Source organism: Anopheles stephensi, chromosome 3 (assembly GCF_013141755.1).
Source record: "Anopheles stephensi strain Indian chromosome 3, UCI_ANSTEP_V1.0, whole genome shotgun sequence".
Lineage (NCBI taxonomy): Eukaryota > Metazoa > Arthropoda > Insecta > Diptera > Culicidae > Anopheles > Anopheles stephensi.
Genome location: NC_050203.1, coordinates 50,605,717 through 50,610,609, shown reverse-complemented (window position 1 = coordinate 50,610,609; position 4,893 = coordinate 50,605,717). Strand labels below are relative to the sequence as shown.

The window sequence follows — 4,893 nt, the reverse complement described above, 5'->3', positions numbered from 1 at the left end:
GTTTTCCCAAGCCGTTAGGTCTGCCGTTTTGCATGGTCCATTTTCGTCGATCGTCACGTTGCTCACTCGCGGAAGCTTGTTCAGCGTCTTCTTCAGTCCAATCGTCAGGTGCTGCAGGAACGTATCATCAGGACGGTTTCCGATCTCCATTTTCGACAAAATACGGAACGGGGAGAGGCACAGTGGAAAAGCGTGTCTGTTGCACACTTCAGCTTGATAAATAATGATTTCAACGCATGCCTGACTTTTACTTTTTAATTATTCCAATGGAAGGAATGGTTTCCAATGTGTGCTGAGATGTGTTACAATTCAAACTGTAATTTTCTAATGTCGTCGTCTAGAAGGCGAACAGAGATTTTGTTGGAGAAGGGAGAAACACACGACGCGAAGCGGTATTCAGTTAAAGCACGTCTTTATATAACAAAGAACATTGGCGGAATTAAACCTGGGTTAGACAAGTTGCGAATGACATATGTCAAACCTTTTTGAGGGGTAGGAAATGGCTCATTCAACAGATTTGCCTGCCGAGTTTCTCATGTGCAATTTGAGACAGAAAGTCATAACAACATCAACACAAAACACACGCTCCGCTCCATTCACTTACCGAATGCACGAAAGAAAGCTCGTGCGAGTGATTTGTTTGCTGTACATCCTGCCAGCCTCGCGACAACGCGCTGTACATGGCGTTCCACAGTGTTGGCCCCGAAAAACGAACCCAGCGGTGCTCATCCGTCGCGTAGTGAAGTGTGCGTTTGGCAGAGTAGTTCCGCAACGAACAGCATCAACCGTTGCCTCTTCCACTCGTCCGGGAAGTGGCCGGAATGAATATAGTGCTGGAACGTTCTCCTGAAGACACCGGGAAAGGCCGTCATCGCTGTAATGAAAGCCACGTTCGGGATGTTGTCGTCACCAGGGGCACGCTGTGGGTTGAGCGATTGGGCAATGCTCAACAGCTCCTCTTCGGTTACTGGATCCCGCTCCGTGTCCCGCTGACCGGTCAATCCTTCAAATGTTGGCCACTCCATAGGCAGCCGGTCCGGAAAGCGTTCCCCGACGGTTTGGCGAAGCTTGCTGGGGTCCCATTGCTGCAGCGGTTCAGGAAGCTTGTCTGCACAGGCCTTTTACTGCACTTGACCGCCTGGTCAAGCGCTGCCCTTGCTGCAGTATAGGCCGGCCGCCTCTCGTCGCGTTGCTCCTCCGTTCGGGCTCTCCTCAGCCTTCTCCGCATCCCGATGTACGTCTGGCGTAACTGGGCAATCTCTTCGGTCCACCAGCACACCGGTCGTCGTGCCCCTCTGACTGCCGGCAATCGCGGCATTGCTGCGTCGCAGGCAGTCGTCATCGCCTGCGTCAGCTCATCCGCCATCAGGGTGCGATCATGGATGTCTAACCACTCCATCATCACGACGAACAGCTCCTTGTTGAAGTATCGAGAAGCCCACCTGATCTCCGTTGCCTGCTGCTCTTCATGCCCAGTGCTTGTCTGCGCCGCCGCCGTCGTTCTTCCAACCGTAAACATGTTCGTGTTGTGGTCGGTCGGATTTTCGTCGCACACTCGCCAGTCGCGCTCGATTCCCTGCATGCAGCTGGTTCCGTGCAGTAGATATAAAGCTGTGCTCCGATTACAATACTAACGAAACTTCTTCGCTTCTCGCACTAGCCTGGAGATCGGATGATGAACCGTCGCGTTAAGGTTTAAGATTGCAAGTGAAGTTTGCTGACAAATATAAGGGTCCTTTTATGCTAACAATGTTAATTGTATTGGTGCAGTGTGTTAGTGAGATCCTACGTGGGAGGCTGTACCTGTTTAGGTACGCGTCGCGTTCGTCCTAACTAAACTACGCTTGTCTAAGCTTCGATTTATTTGGACATGCTGGGTACTGTAAATGTTTTTCCTATCTTGTACCGGGCTCGTTAATTGTGCCTCCTAACTCCTTAGCTGCATGTTTATTGGACACGTGGGTATGAAATGATATTTTAGGACACACCCGACGTTTAATGCAGACGAGCATTTTCGCCTTGAGGACGCGTTTATTTAGGCCAACGACGACGGTTCCAGACGATAAGTGACATTGTTCTTTTTTATTAAACTATGTCGTTGCCTATGGACATGCATAGGCAATGAAACAACCAATGTTAATTTATATGTTAACAACAGTGCATCTGTTTTTTATATTGATCCATACGATCCGCACATTAAGGCCGTCACCAGCTAAGAGAAAGCGCTATTCTTCTTTCGATCCTTCGATCCACCCCGAAAATCTTCGTATCGTTCTCTTCGTAGTTTGTCGTGTCTTTCTTCTCGTCTCCGCTGTTGTTAACCGCGGTACAACTCGCCGCCGCTCGAAATCATTGCGTGCCAGCCAAGGTCGCTACAATAGTAAGGATAGCTAATTCGTGCGTGGCTATGTTTGTGTTCGTGGCGCACTTGTTTAGCGAGAGAGAGACAGAGAGAGAGAGAGAGAGAGAGATTCAACCGGTTGCGGTCGACCGATAGTGTTTCTGTTTTATATTTTCCTTCTTCTGCATTTGACCAAGTTGTGCAGAAAGCGAGCGTTTGGAAAACAGAAAGCTACCAGCACCAGTGAAGGCACCGAAGTACACGTTGCACAAACAACCACATCACTCCCATTCGCATTCCTTTTCCCACCGCCGTCGTTGTTAGTCCTGCCTGGCGGTAGTTGTGCACACATCGCGCGTATTCAACACTGCCTTAGAAAACGATCGGCCATATAAACCTGACCGCGCTGGTCGGTATTATCTCATGCAGCGAGCAGCATTTGTAGCAGCAGTACGCGTTGTTCAAGCCATCATTCCCATTGGCACTCCTGTTCCCATCGCCGTCGTTTTTAGTCTAGCCTGGGGGTAGTTGTGAAAAAATCACCAATTTTCAACACTGCCCTATAAACCGATCGGCCATACAAACCCGTCTCCGTTGATCGGGTTTATCTCATGCAGCGAACAATACTAGCATTTCTGCGCGCTGTACAAGCCATCATTCCCACTGACGCACCTTTTCCCATCATCGCGAAACGCCGGCGTCGTTGTTAGTTTTGCCTTACAGTAGTGATGCAAACACGCGCGTATTCAATCACGCGTTATAAACGATCCGCTTTCATACTGGCCAGTGCTGTCTGTCCAGCACTGTGTATTGCCCAGGTGCCCATTTGCTGCTACGGGTAAACAAACAGTCAAGGAACCCTCTTCTGGGTGGTGGTTGGTGCAGTTTGTGAAGCATTTCTATTCGATCCTTCGATACAATCGTAAACTGTGTACTATTAACAGACCAAACCATGTGCGTTGCATTGCTCACGGGCAAAGCTGGTCTCTGGAAAAAGGAATGGGAATGGGAAGAAAACAAAGCTAGCTTAAGATGGAAATGAAACTACATTTCTATGCAATTGAAACAGTGGCCGTGCAGTGCGCTATTTATTGTCCTTTTGATTTAAATGAGTAATGGTCTAAAGTAATGGTCCATGGCTCCTTGGCCACCTCGTGCTCTTCGTTCTGGTTGGTCGTTGTCTATTTGTTTGCCGAGCGCTTGCGTCGTACCGTGGTCCGAAATACAGCCGGATCTAGCACATTGTACGGGGGCTGCACTCGTTGGTATACCGGCGCCCTCTTCGGTCTTGGCATTTCGTCCTTGTCCAGTAGCAAATGTGGAGCCAGCACCAGAAATAGCTGTTCAGCCCACCCTGGCAGGCCACAGCTGGCAAAGGCTAATTGCCAACATGGTAGCCCGAGATGCACGATGCACATGCGTAAGTATGTGGTGAAGGAGTCCGCCAACAGAGTCCACTTTAACGATCCCATTTCCAACAGATAAATTTCCGGACGGGTTGTACCATGCGTCTTGTACACCAGAAAAACGAACCCCATGTCCCCTATGCAATCGAGCTCGAACATAGTTCCCCCCGGTCCGTCCAGGTCGAGGTTCCGGATGTGCGTCAGTTTCGGTATGTACAGGTGGCCTACACGTAGTTTTTCGCGCTTCGAATACTTGTAAGTCCAGCTCGATTGAAACCCATCGGTCGACATGTAGAAACGCTTCATATCGTCTGGCATAAGTACTCCGTTCTTGTTTTCCCAAGCCGTTAGGTCTGCCGTTTTGCATGGTCCATTTTCGTCGATCGTCACGTTGCTCACTCGCGGAAGCTTGTTCAGCGTCTTCTTCAGTCCAATCGTCAGGTGCTGCAGGAACGTATCATCAGGACGGTTTCCGATCTCAATTTTCGACAAAATACGGAACGGGGAGAGGCACAGTGGAAAAGCGTGTCTGTTGCACACTTCAGCTTGATAAATAATGATTTCAACGCATGCCTGACTTTTACTTATTAATTATTCCAATGGAAGGAATGGTTTCCAATGTGTGCTGAGATGTGTTACAATTCAAACTGTAATTGTCTAATGTCGTCGTCTAGAAGGCGAACAGAGATTTTGTTGGAGAAGGGAGAAACACACGACGCGAAGCGGTATTCAGTTAAAGCACGTCTTTATATAACAAAGAACATTGGCGGAATTAAACCCGGGTTAGACAAGACGTATGTCAAACCTTTTTGAGGGGTAGGAAATTGCTCATTCAACAGATTTGCCTGCCGAGTTTCTCATGTGCAATTTGAGACAGAAAGTCATAACAACATCAACACAAAACACACGCTCCGCTCCATTCAGTTACCGAATGCACGAAAGAAAGCTCGTGCGAGTGATTTGTTTGCTGTACATCCTGCCAGCCTCGCGACAACGCGCTGTACATGGCGTTCCACAGTGTTGGCCCCGAAAAACGAACCCAGCGGTGCTCATCCGTCGCGTAGTGAAGTGTGCGTTTGGCAGAGTAGTTCCGCAACGAACAGCATCAACCGTTGCCTCTTCCACTCGTCCGGGAAGTGGCCGGAA

At 49.1% G+C, this 4,893-nt stretch overlaps 1 long non-coding RNA gene across 1 annotated transcript; it reads right to left on the bottom strand.

Moving 5' to 3' along the window:
• Positions 1 to 395: 395 nt before the first annotated feature.
• LOC118514590 lies at positions 396 to 4,693 on the bottom strand. Its single transcript, XR_004906675.1, has 2 exons — positions 4,553 to 4,693; positions 396 to 481 (listed from the first exon to the last, which is right to left on the bottom strand). It is a non-coding gene; the product is annotated as an uncharacterized LOC118514590 (long non-coding RNA).
• Between the last annotated feature and the right edge of the window lie 200 nt (positions 4,694 to 4,893).